A 27,420-nucleotide genomic window follows, 5' to 3' on the forward strand; every position below is an offset into this window, starting at 1 on the left:
TGGTAGGCGCATTCCCAATCTCGTTGTACCCCTGTACAATGACAATAAAGATATATTGTATTGTATTGTATTGGTGGTAAGAATAGGAAGGCAGAGTATTATCTGAATGGTGTCAAGTAAGGAAAAGGGGACTACATCCTATCCACCCCCCCCCCCCCCGTCCAATCCCTCCCTACCTATGTCCAAGACACCTCACATGCTCTCCATCTCCTCAATAACTTTCGTTATCCAGGCCCCCACTCCTTCATCTTTACTATGGATGTCCAGTCACTCTACACCTCCATCCCCCACCAGGAGGGTCTTAAAGCCCTCCGTTTCCTCCTCGACCGCAGAAGCAGCCAATTTCCATCTACCAATACTCTCCTCCGCCTAGCAGACCTGGTCCTTACCCTCAACAACTTCTCCTTTGACTCGTCCCACCTCCTCCAAATCCAAGGCATAGCTAATGGGCACTCACATGGGCCTCATTGAAGGGTACGTCGAACAATCCCTGTTCCAGGCGTACACTGGCCCTATCCCCGACTCAACCTCCGCTACACTGACGACTGCATTGGTGCTACCTCTTGTGCCCATGCAGAACTCACTGACTTCATACATTTCACCACTAATTTTCATCCTGCTCTTAATTTTTACTTGGACCATCTCCGACATCTCCCTATCTTTTCTGGATCTCACCATCTCCATCACAGAAGACAGACTTGTAACCAACAACTACTACAAACCTAGTGACTCCTATAGCTATCTTGACTACACTTCTTCCCACCCTGTTCCCTGTAAAAACTCTATCCCCTACTACCAATTCCTCCATCTACACCGCATCTGCGCCCAGGATGAGGTGTTCCAAACAAGGGCATCAGAGATGCCCTCATTCTTTAAGGAACGGGGGTTCCCCTCTTCCGTTATAGATGAGGCTCTCACTAGGGTCTGCTCAATATCCCTCAGCTCTGCCCTTGCTCCCCCTCCCCCTATTTGTAACAAGGACAGAGTCCCCCTTGTCCTCACTTTCCACCCCATCAGCCGTCGCATACAACAATTTATCCCTTGAATAAAGTATTTTTTGATTTAATAACAAAGAGCAACCTGTTATTATTGGATACAAAGTAACTGTTCTTATCAGTGCAGTCAGTATCTGTACCCGCGCGTTGTGGAGTCGTGGACAAGGATTGCGGACGAGAATCGTGGACCTAGGAAGGATTGAATCGGAGGTCACGTCGGTGACCAGGAGTCTTGCTGAACTCTCTCCCCTCCCCTCCCTTCCTCCTCTCCCCCCTGCCCCCATTGGACCTGGACTTTAACACCCCACACACACACGCACATCCAGCACCAGACACTTTTTTTAAAGCTGCTATGGACAGGCTTTGCACTACTGTTCATTATTTTTTTTATTGTAATATATTCATCTTCATCTTTTTTTCATTGAAGTGACTATATTTTATATTGATTGTTGTTTGCTGTGCCTTTTTAATTTTGGCTTAATTTAATGCACTTTATTCCTCGGGATTGTGGGAAACGGTATTTCGATTTTCTGTCTGTGTAAACTAACTGAAAATTGACCATAAAGTTGACTTTGACTTTGACTTGACTTGCTTATGGGTGGATCCATGCTGGTTGGGTAACCAACCTAACACCCTTATCCAGGCGGGATGGCCGCTGCAAATGGAGCAGGAGGACCGGGTATCCGCAATACCCTGCAAGTGTCGGTGAAGGACCTCAGGGAGAGGAGCCCCTTCTCACGGGACCTCTTCATCAAGAAGGTCCTGCTGGAGGCCTGCAAGTTCATGGCCGAGGAGATTTATTGTCTCCAGGACTTCCCAGGTAACGGCTACTTTGACGTTACCTTCCCCACCCGGTGGGATGGCAGAAGATGCTGCAAGACTTCCGGGAGAAGGGGAACGAAGTTCCGCTGTCACTGCTGAAGGTGCAGCCGCTCTTCACCCTCCCCACCCAGAAGGAACGGCTGATCACGGTGCACATGTCCAACCCACATGTGCCCGTCGTGGATGTCCTCACCTTCCTTGCTCGCTATGTCGAAGGGGCAAGGAACTGTGTGGACATGAAGGACTTGTTCGGGATCTGGACGAGCAAGCGGCAAGTCAAGGTGAAGCTGAGGGTGGACGGGAAGGGATCCATCATCCACCCTCCCTCGGTGTTCGCCATCGGAGGGAACCGAGGCTACATGTCCTACGCGGGGCAACACAGGGTGTGCAGGAGATGCAACAAACCAGGGCACGTGGCCGCAGAATGCAGGACAGTCGTCTGCAAGAATTACAAGCTGGAAGGCCACGAGACAAAGGACTGTAAGGAGAGCACGAGTTGCAACCTGTGTGGGGAGGCAGGCTGCCTCTACAGGGCCTGCCCTAAAAGAGCCTGCACCTACGCACAGGCGACAAGAGGGGCCACTGCCAACACCCCCAGGATGGTCAAGACACCTCCCACCTCTGCCAAGACCCCAACAAAAAAGGAGAGCAGGAGGGACGACAGTCCAACCACCTCGAGCCCCCAACTGCCGGACAGCGACCCCCAGCACTCTGTCCAGGAGGGTGAGTCGATGGAAGAGAGGGAACAGGAGGAGGAATGGAAGGTGGTCAAAAGGAGGAAACCCCAGAGGGCACTGCTGAAAGAGCCAAGGCTGGAAGGTGCGAGCAAGCCCAAGAAAAGGGTCCACTCCCAGACCGACGCCAGCAACCTCTCCTCATCGGAGGATGAGGTGACAACGAGGATCCGACGGATGCAAAGGAAGAAAACGGAGGAGAATGGAAAGAGAAAGGACACGCCTGTGGTCCCCCAGCTCCAGGAGACCGGGAGCAGTGAACCCAACGTCGTACCCCAGCTACAGGAGACGGAGGAGGCTGTGCGCCCAGAAGACATGTGGGAGATCAGGGATATTGTCGGTGTCCCTGATGACTACGTGTGCAGGAAGTGCGTCCAGCTGCAGCTCCTGGCAGACCGCATTGAACGGTTGGAGCTGCGGTTGGATTCATATTGGAGCATCCACGATGCTGAGAAGGTCGTGAATAGCACATACAGTGAGTTGACCACACCGCGGGTAAAAGTTAAGCGGACAGAAAGGGAACGGGTGGACTCTAGCCAGCGTAGCAGTAGGCAGGTAGTGCAGGCGTCCCCTGCGGTCATCTCCCTCCTAAACAGATATACCATTTTGGATACTGTTGGGGGAGATGGCTCATCAGGGGAAGGCAGCAGCAGCCAAGTTCATGGCACCGTGGGTGGCTCTGCGGCAAAGGAGGGGAGGAAAAACAGTGGAAGGGCTATAGTAATAGGGGATTCAATTGTAAGGGGAATAGATAGGCGTTTCTGCAGCCTCAAATGAGACTCCAGGATGGTATGTTGCCTCCCTGGTGCAAGGGTCAGGGATGTCTCTGAGCAGCTGCAGAACATTCTGGAGGGGAAGGGTGAACAGCCAGTTGTCGTGGTGCACATTGGCAACAACGATATAGGTAAAAAACGGGATGAGGTCCTACAAGGTGAATTTAGGGAGCTAGGAGATAAACTTAAAAGTAGGACCTCAAAGGTAATAATCTCTGGATTACTACCAGTGCCACGTGCTAGTCAGAGTATGTAGATGGTTATGCATGCAACCTATACTGTAGCTACCTTATCACCACTAACCACGCCCCATCCTATTAGTACAACTGTAGTCTCCTCCCTTTGTTCCACCCTTTTTAGGTCCCGGTACGTCTGAAGGCTGGATGCAGTCAGTGCTGGGACGTGTGTGCCATGTGCTATAATAAACTACCAGTAAAGGTTACAGTGTGTCAGAGAACACTCCTTTACATGGTGTCAGAAGTGGGATGCGAGCGTTTCCCGTTTACCGGTTTTCATTTATTTTGTTCCCGTTAGTGCCCAGTTTCGGGTTTCCCTCGATATGGCGTCCTCATGCCGAAAGCCATCTCCCCTTGTCTTCGATGCCGACATTGCGGAACGATGGTCGACTTTTGTGATGGACTACACTCACTACGTCAATATTGCGAACCGGAACGACCCAGCCGCGGTCAAAGCATCACTTTTGCTCAACCTGGCCGGTCCCGACGCAATGAAGAGAGCTCAAGCCTTTGTCTATGCACCAGCGGTCCTGGATGACAACGACCAGCCGGTCGAGCCAGCTGAATCGGCCGACGACCCGGTATGTCTTTTGCGCAAATTCGCGGAGCTATGCGACCTGCCCTCCAACCGTATACTGGAGCGGGCCAGGTTCTTCTCACGCAAGCAACAGCCGGATGAACCTGTTGAATGCTTCATTGCCGACCTGCGACACCTTGCCCAGCGGTGCCGATTCGAAACCATGCGCGACCAGCTCGTCAGAGACATTCTCGTTACCGGTATGGTCGATCAGAAGCTGCGTGCCGACCTGCTGCAACGGCCTGACCTAACCCTGACTCAAGCAATGCATGCGTGCCGCATTGCCGAAGTGGTCCACCATCCTCACGGACAGAGGGGGTCTGACAACCGAGCCGTAAATTTAACTGGAGTTGCTGGACAACGACGGATGAGGGAGAACTTTCGCCCTCCACAGCGGCCCGTTCGCACACCCCGGGACCCAAGATCTAACAAGTGTCCTAACTGCAGCTACGTACACTCCTCAGAATCACAGTGCCCAGCCCTTGGGAAGACATGCAATTTCTGCGGGAGAAGAAACCATTTTGCAGCTGCCTGCCGATCCCGTGGGAAAGTTCCCTCAGCTCCCAGACAACTCCTAGACAATCTTTTGCAGGTTGATAGCGAGATGGACTCTGAGCCCAGCTTTTCCACGGGAGATGTAAGTATTTACACTCTCCTCCACAGCCGATCTCGCCTCCCCGATCCTTCTGTGAACATAACTGTCAACAATAAGTGTTTCTCTGCTAAACTTGACACGGGGGCGAAGGTGAACGTAATGTCAACAAAGCTGTTCCACCGGATAAGGAATAATGAGCTGCTGATTGCCGACCGCTCTGTTTTGCGTGCCTATGGGGGAGAGGAACTAACACCTGTGGGGAGGGCGACCTTCCACTGCGTGCTGCAGGAAGGTTCCCAGGACCTGTCTTTCTTCATTCTGGACAGTGACTGTGTGACGTTGCTTAGCAACCGGGCATGCCAGGATCTTGGGCTGGTGTCGTTTAACCATACGGTCCACAAGGTGCAACCTGTGATGGATCCACTATGTGAGTACCCAGACCTGTTTGACGACAAGCTGGGGAAGCTGCCGGTGGTGTACAAGATCGCGACAGACCCATCTGTGGAGCCCGTGATCCGTCCACCCCACAGGGTGTCTTTTGCCATGAAGGGCAAAGTGGAGAATATGCTCAAGGACATGGTCAACATGGGAGTGCTGGAGGCTGTCAGCGATCCAACCGTATGGGTCTCCACCATGGTCGCCACGTTGAAGAAAGGAAAAAATGAGATACGGGTGTGCATTAACCCCAAGGACTTAAATATGGCAATTAAACGGCCCCACTACCCCATGAGGACTGTCGAAGATGTTGCCGCCCAGGTGGGACAAGCTACTGTGTTCTCCGTCCTCGATGCAAGGAGCTCGTTTTGGCAGATACCCCTGGACAAACGCTCCACGGATCTGACCACGTTCAGCACGCCCTTCGGCAGGTTTAAGTTTTTACGGATGCCGTTCGGCATCAACTCTGCCAGCGAGGTATTTCAGCGTTCTATGGAACAACTATTTGCAGGTCTGCCCTGCGCGATTATTGTGGATGACATTCTGGTCTATGGGAGGGACGTGGCCGAACATGACCACAACCTCCGGCGGATTTTGGACCGTGCCCGGCAGATAAATTTGAAGCTCAATCGGTCAAAGTGCAAGTTCCGGGTGCCTGAGGTCACATACGTCGGACACATCTTCACAGCCCAAGGGTTAAAGCCAGACCCGCAAAAGACCAGCGCCATCTCTGAGCTGCCGGCCCCGACTGACGCTGTCAGTCTGCAGCGCTTCCTGGGCATGGTGAACTACCTGGGGAAGTTTATCCCCGACCTCAGCGAGTTGAGCGCACCCCTGAGACAACTCACAAAGAAGGACATTGCCTGGGCATGGTTTCCACACCACCAGCAGGCGTTCGACCTGCTGAAGACGAGGCTGGTCAGCACACCAACACTAAGGTTTTTTGATCTGCTGCTTCCAATCGTGGTCACCTGCGACGCCTCCCGATTTGGACTGGGTGCTGCCTGCCTGCAACTCCACGCTGACGACTCGCTGCAGCCTATCTCCTATGCCTCTAGGACAATGACGGCCACAGAGCAACGCTATGCTCAGATAGAGAAGGAGCTGCTGGCGGTGGTTTTCGCGTGTTCGAAGTTTAGAGACTTCTTATTCGGCACCAGGTTCACCATTGAAACGGATCACCAGCCACTGGTGACAATACTTAATAAACCGATACACTGCGCTCCTGCCAGACTACAGCGGATGATGCTGCAGCTACAGCGCTTTGACTTTAAGATCGTATATAAGAGGGGCACCGAGATGCATGTGGCTGATGCACTGTCCCGGGCCCCCCGGACCTCCTGCGACCAGCACCCCTTCGAGCAGTCGGACTTACAGGTACTGAACGTCAACTTCGTCCCTTCTCACCAGCTGAAATGCCTGGTTGAACACACCGCAAACGACCCCGACCTGCAGCAGCTTGCTGCTGTCATCAAGCGCGGGTGGCCCACCAAGCGGAATTCGTTGCCTGCCAGCGTCCACCCCTATTTTTTGGTCCGCGATGAGTTAGTCCTCCGGGATGGTATTATTATCAAAGGGCACAAGGTTGTCATCCCGGAATCACTGCGTGGCTTGTATTTTGATGCCGCCCACATGGGACATCCCGGTGCAGATGCCACCATCTCACATGCCCAGGACCAGTACTACTGGCCGGCCATGGCTAAATACATCCAAGCCCGAGTCGATTCCTGTCCGGACTGTCACTCGCTTGCCCCGCATCAGCAAAGACAGCCACTTTTGCAGCAGCCTGCACCTGAAATGCCCTGGACTTCTCTGGCTGCCGACATTTTCGACTGGCGTGGTAAGCAATACCTTGTGCTAGTAGACTCTTACTCGAATTGGTTCGAGGTGGACTTCCTCCCTGCCATCACCTCCGAGATGGTGATCAGCAAGCTTCGCCGCCACTTTGCCACGTTTGGTTCCCCTGTCCGGCTGCAGACAGACAACGGTCGCCAGTTCACCAGCGCTGAGTTTCGAGCGTTTGCCACAAAGTGGAACTTTAATCATTTCACTAGCAGCCCGGAGTACCCTCAAAGCAATGGTCTAGCGGAACGGGCGGTCCGGAGCGCTAAGCACCTGCTTGAACAAACCCGCCTCTCGAACGGGGATTTCTATCAGTGTCTCCTGAACCTTCGCAACATTTCTCGAGACATTTCCATGGGATCCCCTGCCCAGCGACTCATGTCCCGAGTTGTCCGCCCTCCGATGCCTATTGCCCAGCAGTCCCTGATGCCTAAAGTCCTGCAGCCTGCTGATGTCCAGAAACGTATTGCCCAAAAACACGAGATCCAGCGACGGTCGCATGATAAATCCTGCCGCCCTCTTTCTCCACTGATGCCGGGACAGGTCGTCCGTTTGCAGACGTCCACCGGCTATTCCCGACTTGCCACCGTCGTCGGGTTTGACACCGCGCCACGTTCCTACCTCGTGGATTTCGAAGGGACTGTCTACAGACGCAGCCGCCAGCACCTGTTGGCGGTTAACGAGCCCAAACCACCTCCTGCGGTTCCGTATACCCCTCCATCGCGTGTCGAGCCTTCCTCCACTAACGTACCCTCTGCTCCCTGCATGCCACGGTCGGTCCTTTTGCCTCGGGTAGCCCCCCCTGCTCCTCCCGGGCTTGCTCCCCAGGCTCTGTTGTCCCCTGCAAAATCTTCTCTCTCTCCAACTTCAACTCGTTCTACCCCTTCATTTTCGCCTGGCTCTCCTGTGTCTCTCCGTTCCCCCTGCAAGCTGGGTTCTCCACCCAGCTTCTCTCCTCCTGTTTCTGTTCTTGTCCCCCCTCCTACTCTTTCGGGCGGGGAGGGTGAAGGTGCTGTGCGCACTCGCTCGGGTCGGATTGTAAAACCTCCGGCTCGCTACGGAGAATATGTCTAGCTTTGCAGGTACTGTATAATAATCCTGCTACTGTAGTAACTTGTTTGAATTGTAAGGGGAAGGATGTAGATGGTTATGCATGCAACCTATACTGTAGCTACCTTATCACCACTAACCACGCCCCATCCTATTAGTACAACTGTAGTCTCCTCCCTTTGTTCCACCCTTTTTAGGTCCCGGTACGTCTGAAGGCTGGATGCAGTCAGTGCTGGGACGTGTGTGCCATGTGCTATAATAAACTACCAGTAAAGGTTACAGTGTGTCAGAGAACACTCCTTTACAGAGTAGAAATAGGAAGATATTTCAGATGAATACGTGGCTTGAAAAATGGTGCAAGGGGGAGGGATTCAAATTTCTAGGACATTGGAACCAGTTCTGGGGAGGTGGGACCAGTACAAACAGGACGGTCTGCACCTGAGCTGGAATGGAACCAATATCCTTGGGGGAGTGTTTGCTAGTGCTGTCGGGGAGGATTTAAATTAATGTGGCAGGGGGATGGGAGCATGAGCAGAGAGACAGAGGGGTATAAAATGAGGGTAGAAGCAATAGGTAGCAAGGTGAAAAGTAAAAGTCGCAGGCAGACAAATCCAGGGCAAAAATCAAAAAGGGCCACTTTTCAACATAATTGTATAAGGGGTAAGAGTGTTGTAAAAACAAGCCTGAAGGCTTTGTGTCTCAATGCAAGGAGCATTCTTAATAAGGTGGATGAGTTGAATGTGCAGATAGTTATTAATGAATATGATATAGTTGGGATTACAGGGACATGGCTCCAGGGTGTCCAAGGCTGGGAGCTGAACATCCAGGGATATTCAATATTCAGGAGGGCTAGACAGAAAGGAAAAGGAGGTGGGGTAGCGTTGCTGGTTAGAGCGGAGATTAACGAAATAGAAAGGAAGGACATTAGCTTGGAGGATGTGGAATCGATATGGGTAGAGCTGCGAAACACTAAGGGGCAGAAAACGCTAGTGGGAGTTGTGTACAGGCCACCGAACAGTTGTAGTAGAGTTGGGGATGGCATCAAACTGGAAATTAGAAATGCGTGCAACAAAGGTAAAACAGTTATAATGGGTGACTTCAATCTACATATAGATTGGGTGAATGAAATTGGCAGAGGTGCTGAGGAAGAGGATTTCTTGGAATGTATGCGGGATAGTTTTCTAAACCAACATGTAGAGGAACCAATGAGAGAGCAGGCCATTCTAGACTGGGTATTGAGTAATGAGGAAGGGTTAGTTAGCAGTCTTGATGTGCGTGGCCCCTTGGGCAAGAGTGACCATAATATGGTTGAGTTCTTCATTAGGATGGAGAGTGACATCGTTAATTCAGAAACAACAGTTCAGAACTTAAAGAAAGGTAACTTTGAGGGTATGAGACGTGAATTGGCCAAGATAGACTGGCAATTGATTCTTAAAAGGTTGACGGTGGATATGCAATGGAAAGCGTTTAAAGACCGCATGGATGAACTACAACAATTGTTCATCCCAGTTTGGCAAAAGAATAAATCAGGGAAGGTAGTGCATCCGTGGCTAACAAGGGAAATTAGGGATAGTATCAAAACAAAAGATGAAGCATACAAATTAGCAAGAAAAAGCAGCCTACCAAAGGACTGGGAGAAATTCAGAGTCCAGCAGAGGAGGACAAAGGGCTTAATTAGGAAAGGGAAAATAGATTATGAAAGGAAACTGGCAGGGAACATAAAAACTGACTGCAAAAGCATTTATAGATATGTGAAGAGAAAAAGATTAGCTAAAACAAATGTAGGTCCCTTGCAGTCAGAAACAGGTGAATTGATCATGGGGAACAAGGACCTGGCAGACCAATTGAATAACTACTTTGCTTCTGTCTTCACTAAGGAAGACATAAATAATCTGCCGGAAATAGCAGGGGACCGGGGGTCAAATGAGATGGAGGAACTGGGTGAAATCCAGGTTAGTCGGGAAGTGGTGTTAGGTAAATTGAATGGATTAAAGGCCGATAAATCCCCAGGGCCAGATAGGCTGCATCTCAGAGTGCTTAAGGAGGTAGCCCCAGAAATAGTGGATGCATTAGTGATAATTTTTCAAAAGTCTTTAGATTCTGGAGTAGTTCCTGAGGATTGGGGGGTAGCTAATGTAACCCCACTTTTCAAAAAGGGAGGGGTAGAGAAAACGGGGAATTACAGACCAGTTAGTCTAACATCAGTAGTGGAGGAAATGCTAGAGTCCGTTATTAAAGATGGGAGAGCAGCACATTTGGAAAGTGGTGAAATCATTGGAGAAAGTCAGCATGGATTTATGAAAGGTAAATCATGTCTGACGAATCTTATAGAATTTTTCGAGGATGTAACTAGTAGAGTGGATAAGGGAGAACCAGTCGATGTGTTATATCTGGACTTCCAGAAGGCTTTCGACAAGGTCCTGTGACGGAAATCAAGGAATTGTAACTTTGGAGGTGATTCATTCTCTCAAAGTTAGACCTCCTGACCGATTGCCTCTCGCAAACCGCAGACAAACGAATTTAGCTGACAAAGCAGACGTGCAGTTAATTAGTGAAAATAAGTCAGCTGCTTTACAAAGTAAACATGACCTTTGAAGCTATTTTAAGCTACGTTAATGAAATTAAGGACTAGTCACGAGGAGCCATCCTAATTGAGCAGTATAAATACTAGTGCTTTTCAAGCCTTAAGGGGGGAAAAAAAGAAGAAAAAGGCGGCAGCGGCTTTCGACAGGGGTCTTCAGGAACATAACTACCTAGAGTAGTTCTTCCATGCTACACTCCTAGAGAGGTAGTGAAGGCAAGTCCTGATGCAGGCAACCTAGTGTTATATTTATATTTACCCCGTACGGCTACCCTGCTCTCTGATATGGTCTCCTAGAGGGGCTGAGGCTCGGTAAAAGTCGGGGATCTTTTTAACTAAAAAAGTGTGTTAAATTCACAGTGCTTTTAAACACTGTTTGTTAGGCTTCATATGGACATCTGAACGGTAAGATTTTTGATATATACACATACTGTATGTAGAGTAAGGATGTGCGTATGAATTGTACCAACTGCTTGAGTTATTATACCTTTTGACAAATTGAATAAAAAACCATTATTTGATTAAATTCAGTTAACGCCCTGTCGTCATCTTACTACTTATAGTGTAGCAATAATATATAGGATATAAGTAAATGCGAGGAGCAACATTTAACACTTAATAGCTTTTAAATTCCCGAGACGTCGACACGTATCAACGGCGAACGACCGACGACCCAGATCGGAAATAAGGTATTAGTTTATCTTTTGCACTTTCTATAATGAATACGGTCTTAGTTCTATTGACATAACTAACCGGTATACAAGGAAAAAGGACTAGTCAAGATCCCGGGAAAAGGGGGAGTTAGTCTTAGTATTCTAGTGGGTTCCTTGTCAGGATCTAGGATAATTGTATAGAAATCTGTAGCAATTGGCGCCCAACGTGGGGCTCTTTGGAGTTAACTTGAAGAGCCTCACTAAAAATCCTAAACTGCCTATAAGTAGGTAAGAAAATAGGTACACAGCCGTTAAAATAGGTAAAACAGAAATATAAGGACCTCGAAGAAATCAGTACTGAGTCTAGAGTTTAAAAGTTGATAAAAAGACTCTTTAGATTAACCGAGGATGGCTGGTCCAGCCCCTCACCCTGCTGCATGGCGAGCCCCGCATGCTCAGGCAGATCGAATAAACGGATGGGGAAACCAAAGATTTGTAGTCTCAGACGGAGGAGATTTTCATGCAGAACTAGCCGGCCACAATGGGAATGCAGCCCCTGCTCCAGGTGTCCGCTTTGTAGTCGAGATAACGGACCAAGGAACCCGACATCGATATGATTGTCAGGTACCCGCTAATGCAGGAGACCCCTGGTATTTAGGGTCTAATGTCCAAGATCCGACCCTTGTGGGTACAGTTGTAGTCAACATAAACGACTTACCAGTGAATATTACAATAGTAAGTCCCGGATTATCCAGATTTGCCTGGCCAGACGATCCGGGAGAAATTTTGATATTAAGGCCCTCAGAACTTAGGAAAATACTAGCAAATATGAGACTAGAGGCTTCCATAAGATTGGCCGAACATAATCATGCACGTATTTTATGGGAAAGAGCTCAACCTCACGGAATACCACGTCCTGCTCCAGTCATGACTGTATATGGCCCGTGCACGGTAAAAAGTTTTAATGAAACCTTCCCTGATTTTCCTAAAGAAAACAGAGCGGCTATTAAATATTTAGTCCAGAAATTCGATAGAATAGAAAACATGACCAGACCTTTGACACCTGAAGATAGAAGGCATCTGTTGGGAAATCTGGGTGCGCCTTGTCTGGTATTAGATGTAGCATACACTGGAAATTTGACCGATGTGCTTAGACAAGCTCACGTCCTTTGCTATGGCATAGGACTAAGAGAAGCCTCTCTCCCAATAATAAAAAGCCTATTGTCAGGCACCATTAATTTAGTCAGATGCTTACAAGTAGCAGTTTTCTTGGGGTTAGACTGGGATCGCTGTAAAAGACATTTGTTTGATCTCATACTCGATCCGGCAGTAAGTGAAAGAGTACGGGGTCGGGTGAGAAACCGCCAACCCCTAGACAATCCTTTTGAGATATTCGGTACTGCTTTAGGAGAATGTGCCACTGACCGAGATGTTTGCATAGGCGAGCTTTTGAAAAAGGCTGATCAAGGGGGAGAAATCTCCCGTAAATCAGCAGGAGTAATTCCAAAAAAGGAAAAAAACCGATCATCTGACACAACCACTCCCACCAGCCAAGCCACTCCTCAAAGGGATGGACGAGGCAGAGGAGGAAGAGGGAGTGGACGACTGAGAGGGCGTACACAGTATAGAGAAGCAGCACAAGGATCACCCAGGAGATCCGACCAGAGAGATTATCAAAATTATCGCCAGGACCAGGGTAGGCAACAGGATAGAGAATATGATCAAAGGGATAGATATGATCAAAGGGATCAAAGAGATCAAAGGGACGAAGGCGGTTACCCGCAACAGAGAGGTTACTTTTTAAGACCTAGAAATCAAGATGGGTATGCACAAACTTCAGGTAGAGGTAGGGCCCGAGCTGAGGGAGAAACCAGCTACCAAAGGGATAATAGACCGAGAGGTAGAGGAACACAAAATAAACCTCACAATGTGGGAATAAACAGGGCATTCCACAGTCCCGAGGAACAAGAGCCCAGGGAAGAATACAGTAGTAAGTGGCAGGACCAACACACACAGTTCCCATTTTGCAAGGTGAACCTACAACTTTTGGAGTCATCCAATTCCCGAGCATGATTGGGACTATACAGCAATCACTTCCCCTCAGGGAGTACAATATTGCTGGACCAGATTGCCCCAAGGATTTGTAAATTCCCCGCAGATTTTTTAGGCCCAAGTCCTACGCACTTTAGATTTTCTAAGAAACGAACACATAATTGAATGCTATGTGGATGATATATTCACTACACACGCGACTCTAGATGATCATTTAAATTGTCTTCATAAAATACTCCAAGTCTTACGAAATTTGGGGTACAGAGTAGGGCTCAAAAAATCAGCAATATCCAAGACAACTGTGAAGTTCTTGGGGATTGAGATCGCCGAAGAAGGACGTGGCTTGACTTCCGCGTTCAAAGAAAAATTGTCAGAATTCAAATCACCCACTAACGTAAAACAATTGCAAAGCATTCTGGGATCCCTAAATTTCGCTAGAGGTTTCATTATAGGATACGCTGAGTTAGCAGCTCCCCTATACAGACAGATAGTAGCCCCAAACGAAAGATTTGTATGGGAACCAGAACACCAGGAAGCACTAAACAAACTAGTTGAAAAAATAGTTGAAAGCGCCTGGTTAGCCACACATACACCCGGTGCAACCATAGAGGTTACTTTGATACTCTCAGACTCCTCTGGAACCGTGGTATGCAAAGATGAAGGGAAAGCTACCCCCTTCCAATACTATTCCATGAACTTCTCCACTACAGAATTAAAATTCCCAAAAATTGCCAAAGCCCTGACTGTCTTAACACACGGGCTTTTACACTTAAGAAGAGTACAATCCGAGGCTCCTATAAAAGTACTCACACATTTCCCGGAACTAAATGAGTCAAGGGAAAGCATTGTCAGGGATCGCAGCGTCCACAACGTCCGATGGGACAAATGGGACATCATAAGGGCAGACCCGACTATCCTCTGGCTAAAAGATTCCAGTGAAGAAATGAATACCTGGGCTTTACCCGAATTAGCCGGGGAAGGAGAAAAACCCGATCGAGCAGACATAGTCATATATTGCGACGGGTCATCTCAAGAAACTAAGAACCCTGATGGTTCTACAACCAGGAAAGCAGGAGCTGGTATAGTTAAGGGTACCTGGGGACCGGAAGGTTTTATCCCAGACACCACGAAATCAGTCTTTTTAGGGACAGGTATGACGGCACAGTTAGCCGAAGTGGAGGCCCTGACTGCCGCTCTAGAGCTTGTAGCACCTGGAGATAGAAGTAAAGCAATCTTGATTTGTACCGACAGCAACTATTGCCATGGTGGCTGTAACGGATTGCTAAAAGACTGGGCGAATAATGGGTTTAAAACAGCTAGAGGCAAACCCATCCAGCATGCTGGATGGTGGAAAAAGATAAATGCATATCTAGAAAACATGCCTAGACTGATTGTAAAACATGTACCTGCTCACCAAAAAACAGGTGAGCATGCCGTAGGAAACAATATGGCCGATTCACTGGCTAAACAAGCACTTGGTACAAATCTGCCTAGACACACAATTGTTAATATTGTAACACGCCAATCAATAAAAGATAACACGGATAAAGAGTTGATGGACCTGGTGGCTGGTAAGACCCTTCCAGGATATCCCAAATACTACTCGTACATATTAAGTCCTGACGGGACGGTCCGCTGCCTGAAAAAAGGAGACCTAAAAGGGAAAATCATAATCCCTAAAAAAGACAGGCATCGGTATATCAGAGAAGCACATCAAGGATTGGGTGCAGCACATGGAGGAGCAAAAACCACCTGTGCCCACCTATCGCTTCAATACTGGTGGCCATTTATGTTGTCTGAATGCCGAAAGTTTAAAGCCAACTGTGAAACCTGTATGAAACACGACAAAGGAGGGGGGGTAACTAGACCTGGATACACCGTACGGGAAAAACCCGAAGCCCCTATGAAGCAATGGCAAGTTGACTTCATTGGTCCATTGCCCGAATCCCGAGGGGATCCTCCCTTTAACCGTAAAAACAGGTACATACTTGTGTGTGTTGATGAATGTACATCTTACACTTGCCTATATCCCACTGCTAGTTGCACATGTTCAGACGCTATCGAAGCTCTTGAGGAAGCGATAAAAATACTAGGTCCTCCCTTAATCATTCACTCAGACCAAGGTCCGGCCTTTGTAGGCATGGCCTACCGAGAATGGTGTAAATTTAAGGGAGTACGGACCGAATACAGTAGCCCCTTGCACCCCGAATCAGCGGGAGTTGTGGAGAGGAAAAATCAGGACGTCAAGAGGGCCATAGCTAAGATGTGTACTACCCGAAGCGGATCATGGGTTAGAGCTGTTAACTTTGTACAAATGGCAGTCAACAATACCCCCATAGACAGCGAAGGACCAAATAGACATATCACTCCATACTTTCTAATGTTTAGTGTACAAATGAACACTAAACTAAGTATAGGAGACGAGCAAAGACGTTTGTCCCTTATGCAGGAATATAGGGAACTACGACACGCGGAGTCGGTCTTATTTAAAGCAGAAAGAGCCAAACAGGACGAAGGGAAAAATATATGGTTACCTAAAGTAGGTGATTGGATCTTAGTCAAGACTAACTATACCAAGGGTAAATCACTGAAACCTAAATTTGGCCCTGCTCAACAGGTAATAGCTGTTGGGGAGCGGACTGTAACCTACCTTAGGAAAGGTAAACAACAGATCATATCGGTTGACAACTGTAAACCCGTAAGTAAAGACTTTATTCCTCCTATAAATGAGTTGGATAGATCAGTTAGAGATGGAACCGCTCCAGGAGGAAGAGCCAATGCTGAGTCAAAAACCCAGCAAGAAGTACAAGGAGCCAGGCCTAAGACTAGGTCTATGGGCCCGGCGAACCCGTAAAACACATGAACAAATCAAACCCACTAAAACAAAGAAAAATAAAAAGGGGGACGAGGTTAAACTAGTTATAGATCCTCAGGGATCAGGATATAAGGAAGGATGTAAAGCTTGTGGACGGATTACATGTAATTTTCTGTTTGCATTTTTTTTAAAATAATTTTCACCCTCCTCGGCGCAGGAGTGATCCTTTTAGTTAACCTAACTAGCTCCTCATGTCACCTCATGGAAAGTGACTTGGTTAAGAATAACTCCCTTACTTCAGGAATGGAACTAAGTAAATGGGGAATTATAGGAGGTTTAGGCCTAATCTTTGGTCCTAAGGGACAAATGATAGCCCTGACCGCATTAATCCACTTCTCCATGGCCAAGCCCCAAGACAAGGTGGAAGTAGAACCACTCCGAAACGGGATGATTTGGATTAAAGAGCCATATCCTTTCCGTTTAGACACAGGGAATATATTGGTACCTCTAACTCTGGTACTGGATTCCCAGGCCATGTTGGATGATATGGACTTAAATCGTAATGGGGCCGGGGACGGCCTTATCCTGGTTAGTGAACTAGAACAGTTTTACCAAACCATGTTACAGATCAGTCCACAGATTACAGACCCCTCCATCTGGCAGGAAGAAGAAATGAGTAAATACAGAGACTGTTATATCACCCAAATTAATACAACGATTCCGTCCAAAACTGTGACCAGGGCAGACTGCACTTGGCCCTACAGGGATGTTAGTAACAGTGCCTTCCATGACTTAGCCAGCTATCACCCCATCCTGGTGTGGAGTGTCTTTGCAAATTGCCAATCAGCTCAAAACCACCTAACCGAATACCTTCGCAAGGATTGTTCCTATAACGATGGTTCCAAAGTTTGGTTTACCACAGAGAACGAAAGTAAGTTAGGTCCAAGTGAAATACCTTACACATTCAATTTACCCGCCATACAGCCAGGATTCCATATGATTTGCAGTCCCAGAGTATACGGCCCGTGGTTCAGACGAACCAGGAATAAGGAGGGAGCAATTAGGAAAAAATGGAACGAGACACAGATGGGAGACATTTTTGCACCCATCAACCCTTCCATATGTAACCTCCCTATCTTTTCCATATTAAACCAAACCAAAATTGGAAATTACACCTGTGTTAATGTCGCTAGATATACCCCCGGTAGATGTGGGGATATATGGGCCAAAGGAGAAGAGAAATGGCAGAGAATTGAATTCCCCTGGAAAACATATAAGGATTACCCGGAGAAAAGAAAGGAGGTTTTCAAGGAAGGGAATACAACCAATGACCCCACCGGCGATACCAAGGCCGGTTTTCAAGAATGGAAATCGGTTTATCAACTGATACAAAATAATGAGACATGGCGAGGGGTAAACGGGTCCCTCATAAAGGAAGAAGTCCTCAAATTTAATTTTACAAGGACCCAATTTAAGGTCTATCTTAATCTTACAAGCAAGACTTTTACACAACAACCGACAGATATTATCTGTTGGCTTTGGGGTTATATGAAATGTACAAACATAACAAGACAGCGTACTGTTGAACCTGCTACCGTAAAGTTCTTTGAATTACCTTCCCCTTACAGGTGGTTACATTTTAACACCTTGGGGGAAGAGTAACTTAGACTTGCCGGTAAGATGATTTTCTTTATTTTTCTGCTCCTACGCTTCTCCAGTATAAAAGGAAATGTATCCAGCAAGTTAAAAGATTCCCAATTGGAGACTGTTGAAATATTAAATAACATGAACAAATACTCAGAGGAGCTCAAGAATAATCAGAAAAACATCGTTGAGTTTACCAGGTTTTTACACAAATCGCAGGTAGCAACTACTATGGAAACAATGAAGGCTCTAACCTATATAGACCAAGCCTTCACAAGGGAAAATCTTAAAACCACGTTAATGGCGCTAGCCGCACTTTTGAGAACCGGAAGGGTTAAACCTTCTTGGATCCCAAAACAGATTTTAAGCAAAGAACGCTGGATTACTAGCACCCAGCTACTCGATTCATCCAGTCGTCTTTACTACATCAAACGAGAAGGGGCACCTCCTACATTTAGGAGCCCCTCCTTAAAATTAACCCTAAACATTTTAATCACTGTTCCTTGGATAACAGATACCACAGCTGCAAACTACACCCTCAGATTATATAATCCTGGTATAGTGCGTTGCCACCATTATTGGAACAAAGGCTGTTGGAAAACAATCATCAAAGTCCCATATAAATATGGCCTGTTGCGGAATAACACGCTCCAGGTATATCAGGGCATTCCACGCCAAGATAGGACAGGACTGACCCTTACAAATTTCAAGGAAACAACTGAATGTATCAATCATCATTGTCCCGTTATAGAGGAGAGAATAAATATACCCAAAGATTCCTTATACTCTATGGGAAATGGTTCATACATAATTTCCAAAACTTCGCCTGGCTCCTGCAATGACTCCTGCAAAATTAGTGAGGGCACATACTTAGTCTCTTCTTTTGCACATGATAAAATCACTTGCTGTAACCATATAATATATGGTCAGCCACAGGAAAGGGAAATGATTTTTCACGTTCCCAGTAAAGATCAGACCCTTCAAATCATTCTTTCCAAGCTCGGAGACATACTTGTCAACCTTGAGGACAATGAGCTGATAGTTACCTATACAGATTGGGACATCAGTACCCAACTTAGGAACTTGAGATCAAAAGTTAGCAATATTGATACAAGTTATGGGAGACAGATTCAGGATGTTTTTGAGGCCCTGGCCGAAACTCTCAAAGGGATTTTACCAGAAGGATTAGCAGCCCTAGGAGGATTAATAGGAGGTCTCGGCAGCCTTATGGGTGATGTAATGAACTTCCTCGCCGACCTTTGGGGTCTTGGCTCGTATGCCAAATATGGAATATACTGCGTAGTAGGCTTAGTCCTCTACCGCGTCTTGCGAACCTTTTTGTCTTCTAGAAACCCAAATGAGTTCTAACGAGGCAAAGGACCAATACCGGGAGGCGATTTTGGAACATTTAAGGGAAGATTTACAGGCACACCCAGATCACGAGGAACAAATGGAACTAATTGCCAGATACAGGGCTGCCAGTTGTTTAAGCATGGAAAATATACATTTATTCTGCATTAACAGTCTCACCAAAACCTCAGATTTATCCATGAGATCAGGCCCCTATATTAGGGGTCATCCTATCATCGAGCCTGACCCTCTTGCGGGAGATTTCACTTTCAGAAACGTTTTCATCCGATGTAATCTATGCCACCAATGGTGTCCCGGTCATTGCCTCCTGAGTGGAGGTTATGCCAGACTCCCATTCCATAAAAATCACAAGAATCCTTGTGTGATCAGGCAGCAATATTATTCATCTTACGTTACCAACGAGGTTAACATGGCCACTGTGCCAAGGATGCCCATTATTCAATTTAAAAATTTTGAGGCAGATCTACACCCACGGGATCGCAACTCTTTCAGGGAGTGCCCGGCCCGGGTGGAAGGCTATGTGGAAGGGGTTTGCATGCAAAAACAGGACGATTAATCAGTTTTTCACATGGTTCAGAAACCGGAGCCTGTCAAAAGTAAAAAACGTCCCGCTCCTTATCATAGGTCAAAAGGAACTTGTCCTGAGAAACGTTCCAAACCTGACGACGAAACACAAACCCTTAAACTTCCAAAGATTCCTCGTTACTAAAAGGTAAGAAATGGACCATAAGATGATGGCCATGGGATTTATCCTCAGTATTGTCTGCCTGGCATTACAACTAATATACATGCTAAAGTTCTTTTACTCTAAATTACGACACAGACGGTGGCCTCTCGGACCTTTTCTAATTGCTCTCATATACCCAATTAGCATTACAACAGTCATTTGCAGCATGTTAGCCCAAGGAGGGGGAGAGGATTCCGACATCAAAACCACCACCGAAATTAGCAGTACAACCACTGATGTCAAATACGAGTCAACTGATGTCAAATACGAGTCATATACAGAGTTTAAAATTTTAACTTTCTTTTCAACGGCTCATTTATTATTTGGGCTAATCAACCTGCGACATTACAGATTCACTGACCCCCAGGAAGGGGAGTGAACATCCCTTCTAAAGAAACACAAGGAAGTTATCTTCTTTGTCTTTATACATCTAACTATGACGCCATACCTGGTTTTTTGGTTTATTACACTTACACCCACCATTATTTACATCTTAGGAGCCCTACTATTGATATTAGCAGTAGTAGATGCTTATGTCCTGTTTTCTATTACAGAACAGAGACCATGGATGACCGATAACAAACAGAAATATAGATGGTGGTTAGTTTTAATCCTGTTGTATATAATAAAGTTTTCTCCAAATAGGATACTATTCCCGCCTTTGGAGGAAACATGATAGATCGAGAAAAGGGGAAATGGGAATGTATATACAAACCGAGATTAGAATTACCTAATAAAGTATTGGCAAGAATCTACCCAACCCAGAATAAAGAGGGGAACAGGTATACGGCCAAAACCACTGGAGGCACCCTCCAGTGGATCCTCCGCTGTAACAGTTTGAATGACAGTATTTGCGTAATCAAGTATTCAGTTCATACTCCCGAAATAGTTAAATAAATAACGTCTGAGTATCCTAGTGATCCTGACTAAACCAAAATGGTTAAATAAATAACGTCTGAGTATCCTAGTGATCCTGACTTATGGTACAACCACCGCAAACCAGATACCCATAACCCTAGTGGAGGGGACCAGAACCACTTCTCCGACGACACCGACGAAGAGGAAAACTCTAAAGCTAAGGGTCCCAGTGAATTGACCCACCAGGTGTCGGGAAATGTAGAGGGAAGACCAACTGAGATACTGGCTGATGAAATAGTGTGCTTGCCTAGTGCTCCACGGCAGCTATGGATCCCAGAAGAATATCCCGAGGAAGAAACTTTCATAATCCCTGTCGAGCGTGACAGTGAAGGAGAGGATGCTGACTGGGGTCATCCATCCGATGAGTTGATGTATCGTTTTTTCGGACACAACTGTGATGACCCAGAAATGAAATAAAAACTATTGAGTAGCTAGACTCTCAATATTTTCGCCTTATACCCACGGACACATGAAAAAAAGAAATTATTGCAAGAATATTAATCAACACAACTGAAAAGGTGCCGAAAATAAACTTCGAATCCAAAGCAAATCTTCAGAAGAAAAAAAAATCAACGCTTCTTCTCTGAAGACGGAAAATTTATTGTAATCTGTTTGTAATACTTTGTATTGTATTATGACTAAAAGTAATTTTTTGCTTTCACCCGCAAAATCATGCGACAATTTAGAATAAGATGCTGTTTGTTGTGTATTGAAATAGTATTAATATTAATCTAAAAAATATACGTAGGATGTTTTCTTGCTATGATATGCCTAGAGCAATTTTATTGTAATATGTTTGAGCATAAGATTATTATGTATGACTAGAAGGAAGAAGTTAGGCAGTCCACATCCCCGGACGCAGAGAATGGTTCACTCCAAGGAGGGGGTGTGACGGAAATCAAGGAATTGTAACTTTGGAGGTGATTCATTCTCTCAAAGTTAGACCTCCTGACCGATTGCCTCTCGCAAACCGCAGACAAACGAATTTAGCTGACAAAGCAGACGTGCAGTTAATTAGTGAAAATAAGTCAGCTGCTTTACAAAGTAAACATGACCTTTGAAGCTATTTTAAGCTACGTTAATGAAATTAAGGACTAGTCACGAGGAGCCATCCTAATTGAGCAGTATAAATACTAGTGCTTTTCAAGCCTTAAGGGGGGAAAAAAAGAAGAAAAAGGCGGCAGCGGCTTTCGACAGGGGTCTTCAGGAACATAACTACCTAGAGTAGTTCTTCCATGCTACACTCCTAGAGAGGTAGTGAAGGCAAGTCCTGATGCAGGCAACCTAGTGTTATATTTATATTTACCCCGTACGGCTACCCTGCTCTCTGATATGGTCTCCTAGAGGGGCTGAGGCTCGGTAAAAGTCGGGGATCTTTTTAACTAAAAAAGTGTGTTAAATTCACAGTGCTTTTAAACACTGTTTGTTAGGCTTCATATGGACATCTGAACGGTAAGATTTTTGATATATACACATACTGTATGTAGAGTAAGGATGTGCGTATGAATTGTACCAACTGCTTGAGTTATTATACCTTTTGACAAATTGAATAAAAAACCATTATTTGATTAAATTCAGTTAACGCCCTGTCGTCATCTTACTACTTATAGTGTAGCAATAATATATAGGATATAAGTAAATGCGAGGAGCAACATTTAACACTTAATAGCTTTTAAATTCCCGAGACGTCGACACGTATCAACGGCGAACGACCGACGACCCAGATCGGAAATAAGGTATTAGTTTATCTTTTGCACTTTCTATAATGAATACGGTCTTAGTTCTATTGACATAACTAACCGGTATACAAGGAAAAAGGACTAGTCAAGATCCCGGGAAAAGGGGGAGTTAGTCTTAGTATTCTAGTGGGTTCCTTGTCAGGATCTAGGATAATTGTATAGAAATCTGTAGCAGTCCCACATAAGAGATTAGTATGCAAACTTAAAGCACACGGTATTGTGGGTTCAGTGTTGATGTGGATAGAGAATTGGCTGGCAGACAGGAAGCAAAGAGTAGGAATAAACGGGTCCTTTTCAGAATGGCAGGCAGTGACTAGTGGGGTACCGCAAGGCTCAGTGCTGGGACCCCAGCTATTTACAATATATATTAATGATTTGGACGAGGGAATTGAATGCAACATCTCTGAGTAATGGAATTCAACTTCTGGTAGTCACGGGTCTCAGTGAGATAAGGAATTCAACTTCTGGTAGTCACGGGTCTCAGTGAGATAAGGAATCCAACTTCTGGTAGTCATGGGTCTCAGTGAGATAAGGTACTGACAAGTGACCTAGGGTAACCGAGAGAGTAGACAGCGCCTGCGTAATAAGGTATAGAATATTGAAATACACGCCCACTGGTGAGTAGAATCTAATTAACATGAACATGCGATGTATGTAACAAGGAGGGGGATAGGCGTAACGGTTAGATTGTGCACCTCATCCTCCTGATCCAATCAGGAGGGATGGGGTGATTGCGCCGGTCTAGGGGATATAAGGAACATGTGGAACTTGCCTCGGTATGTCTCTGGAGTGAGAGGCACCCGGCTCTGCAGACTCGATAATAAAAGTTTGCTTGATTCTAAGACTTTGTCCTCTTGAGTGGTGATTGTGAGCATACACTACATCGCTTCTCGGCCTTTTGGCTAAGATCAAGTGTAGTATCTGTTCTGGCACAATCTAATGTTCTTATAAGAACAGTATAAGAGCAGTATTTGCATTGGATCATCGACGAGGAGCGGAGGTCAGGAGCACGTGTCTGGTTTAGGGGTGGATCCATGCTGGTTGGGTAACCAACCTAACACCCTTATCCAGGTGGGATGGCAGCAGCAAGTGGAGCTGGAGGGCAGGGTATCCGGAATACCCTGCGAGTATCGGTGAAGGACCTCAGGGAGGGGAACCCTTTCTCAAGGGACCTCTTCATCAAGAAGGTGCTGCTGGAGGCCTGTGGAATCAAGGCCGGGGACATCTTCTGCCTCCAGGACTTCCCAGGTAACGGATATTTCGACGTTACCTTCCAGAACCCGGCGGGATGGCAGAAGTTGCTGCAGGACTTCCGGGAGAAGGGGAACGAAGCCCCGCTGTCGCTCCTGAAGGTGCAGCCGCTCTTCACCCTCCCCACCCAGAGGGAACGAATGATCACGGTGCACATGTTCAACCCACATGTGCCCGTCGTGGATGTCCTCACCTTCCTTGCGCGCTACGTCGAAGGGGCCGGGAACTGTGTGGACATAAAGGACTTGTTCGGGATCTGGACGAGCAAGAGGCAAGTGAAGGTGAAGCTGAGGGTGGACGGGAAGGGATTCATCATCCACCCTCCCTCGGTGTTCGCCATCGGAGGGAACCGGTGTTACACGACGTACGCGGGGCAACCCAGGGTGTGCAGGAAATGCAACAAACCTGGGCACGTGGCGGCAGAATGCAGGACAGTCGTCTGCAGAAACTGCAAACTAGAAGGCCACGAGACAAGGGAATGTAAAGAGAGTAAGAGCTGCAACCTGTGTGGGGAGGCAGGCCACCTTTACAGGGCCTGCCCTAAAAGAGCTAGCACGTACGCACAGGCGATAAGAGGGGCCGCTGCCAGCACACCCAGGGTGGACGAGACGCCCCCTACAACGGCAAAAGCCCAAAAAGGAAAGGAGAGCAGGGGCGATGACAGCACGACCACCAGGAGCCCCCAACCGCAGGACAGAGCCCCCCAGGCCCCTGCCCACGAGGGCAATTCGATGGAAGAGGGGGAACAGAAAGAGGAGGAATGGAAGGTGGTAAAATCGAGAAAAACGTTAAAGGCTGTGTGCACGGAGAAAAAGGCGGAGGGGGGCAAGCAAGTCCCAAAAAAGAGTCCTCTCCCAGGACGAGGCCAGCAACCTCTCCGCGTCGGAGGATGAGACGACCGGGAGGAGCCGACAACAGAAGCAGAGGCAGAGGAAGGAAACGGGGGAGGAGGAAGGTAAGAGAAAGAACGTGTCTGTTGCCCTCCAGCCCCAGGAGACTGGGAGCAGTGCCAATGGGCCCCAGCCCCAGGAAAATGGGAGCAGTGCAGCGGCAAATGGGCCCCTGCTCCGGGAGACCGTGAGCGGCACAACGGCCAATGGGCCCCTGCTCCGGGAGACCGTGAGCGGCACAACGGTAAATGGGCCCCTGCTCCGGGAGAACGTGAGTGGCACAGCGGCCAATGGGCCCCAGCTCCGGGAGACCTGGAGCACTGCAGTGGCCAATGGGCCCCAGCTCCGGGAGACCGGGAGCAGTGCAGTGGCCAATGGGCCCCAGCTCCGGGAGAGCGGGAGCAGTTCAGTGGCCAATGGGCCCCAGCTCCGGGAGACCGGGAGCAGTGCAGTGGCCAATGGGCCCCAGCTCCAGGAAACTGGGAGCAGCGCAGTGGCCTCGCCAGAAAATACACCTTGTGCTGAAGAAGCCACCAGCCTGTACCACTACCTGTGCGACAAAAATGTGCAGGAACTCAGCCAGATGATGGGCATGCGGGAGGACCGCCTGGAACTCTAAAGGACAATGGAGCTGAAACTGGCATCTTTAAACGTGCGCAGTGTGAAGAGCACTGCGCGATGTGTAACCGCCTTGCAGTACCTGGCCAAGGTAAAGGCGGATGTGACTTTTCTACAAGAGTGCGGGCTGCCACACCTTCGCTGCTATCGGAGGTGGTCGCGATGATGGCCCCACGGACTGTCGGTATGGTCGGGGGGAAATGATTGTCGTGCGTCCGGTCTGGGGATCTTGCTGCGGGGAGGGGGTTTCACCATCACTGAGGTAAGGGAGGTGGTGGGGGGGCGTCTCCTGGTGGTGGATGTAATGTACCGTGGTTCTCCGCTCCGGTTGATAAATGTGTATGCCTCACCCAGGTGGAGCGAGCGGTTGGCCGTCCTCCAGCAGCTCCCACCGCTGCTGGCCACGTCTGGCCGGTGACTTCAACTGCATCATCGATACGGCTGGACGATCCGGCAGTGCCAACCACAGACTGGACGGCACCTCCAAACTCCTGGTGGAGACGGTCAAAGATGCAAAGCTGCGCGACACCTTCAGTGACCCTGCAGGCGGGGCCCAGCCATGGTTCACCTGGTCAGGACCGAACGGTTCAGCCCAGTCCCGGATAGACTTCCTCTTCACATCGAGGGCCGTCACGGTCAGACACACCGACCTCGCGCCAGTGTTTTTCTCGGACCACTGCCTCCTTCAGGCCACCTGTCACCTACAGGAGGACCGGAAGGCGGGCAGAGGGACGTGGAAGTTAAACGTGGAGCTGTTGACCCCGGAGAACGTCGAGGAGCTAAAGAGGGACTACGCATGTTGGAGAACTGTGAGGCCCCTCTTTCACTCCCCGACACTCTGGTGGGAGGCAACAAAGGAGAACATCAAGAAGTTCTTCGTCTCCAAAGGTGTTCAGAGAGCAAGACAGGGTAAGAGGGAACTGTGCCAACTCCAAACAGATTTGCAGCAACTGCTCCTTCTGCAGAGGAGAGGGGTGGATGTGAGGGAGGAACTGAGAGAGTTGAAGGGCCGGCAAGCTCGGCTCTTTACCTCTGAATCCTCCAAGATCATCTTCCGGTCCAGGGTCCGCCATGTTGAGCAGGATGAGACGTGCTCACGTTACTTCTTCCATAAGGTTCACAGGGGGAGCTCTGTGATCAAAAGCCTTAGGGAGGAGGACGGCTCGGTAACATCCTCGCAGGCAGACATGCTCAAGATCTGCAGATCCTTTTATAAGGATCTGTACGATGTAAAGACCACAGACAGCACCGCCTCCCAGAACTTCCTGTCCTCCATCACGGAAGTCTTGGACGACAGCAAGCGGGAGAGTCTGGACCAACCACTGACCCTGGAGGAGCTGACTGGCTCCATCCGTTCCTTTGACTCGAGTAAAACTCCCGGAGGCGATGGCTTACCGGCAGAGTTGTACTCGGCTCTGTGGGACTGGGTGGGCCCAGACCTGCTGGAAGTGTACAACGATATACTTCTAGCCGGCAGCATGTCAGACTCTATGAGGAAGGGCAGCATCACCCTGATCTACAAGCAGAAGGGGGAGATGAATGACTTAAGGAATTGGAGACCCATCACATTGTTGAATGTAGACCACAAGATCCTGTCTAAGGCCATCGCCAACCGGGTCAAGTCTGCTCTGGGACAGGTGATCCACCCGGACCAAACCTGTGCTGTACCTGGCAGGAAAATCTCAGACAGCCTGGTGCTGCTGAGAGATACCATTGCCTACGTGCAGGACAGACGGGTGGATGCCTGCCTGGTCAGCTTGGACCAGGAGAAGGCCTTCGACAGGATATCGCACACGTACATGAGGGACGTGCTCTCCAAAATGGGCTTTGGGGAGGGAATCAGGAAGTGGATACAACTGCTCTACTCCGATATCTGTAGTGCAGTCCAAATTAATGGGTGGGAATCAGACAGCTTCCCCGTCAGGTCTGGAGTCAGGCAGGGTTGCCCTCTCTCCCCTGTCTTGTTCGTCTGTTGCATTGAACCCTTTGCCGAATCCATCAGGAAGGATGCGAGCATAAGAGGAGTGACATTGCCAGGCAGTGGGGGCACTCAGGTCAAGGCCTCCCTGTACATGGACGATGTCGCCGTCTTCTGCTCGGAT

At 48.0% G+C, this 27,420-nt stretch overlaps 1 pseudogene; it reads left to right on the top strand.

The window, feature by feature from the left end:
- Nucleotides 1–23,441: 23,441 nt before the first annotated feature.
- LOC144611634 (U2 spliceosomal RNA) lies at nt 23,442–23,532 on the top strand (annotated as a pseudogene).
- Nucleotides 23,533–27,420: the final 3,888 nt, after the last annotated feature.

This window comes from Rhinoraja longicauda, chromosome 40 (assembly GCF_053455715.1).
Source record: "Rhinoraja longicauda isolate Sanriku21f chromosome 40, sRhiLon1.1, whole genome shotgun sequence".
Taxonomy (NCBI): domain Eukaryota; kingdom Metazoa; phylum Chordata; class Chondrichthyes; order Rajiformes; family Arhynchobatidae; genus Rhinoraja; species Rhinoraja longicauda.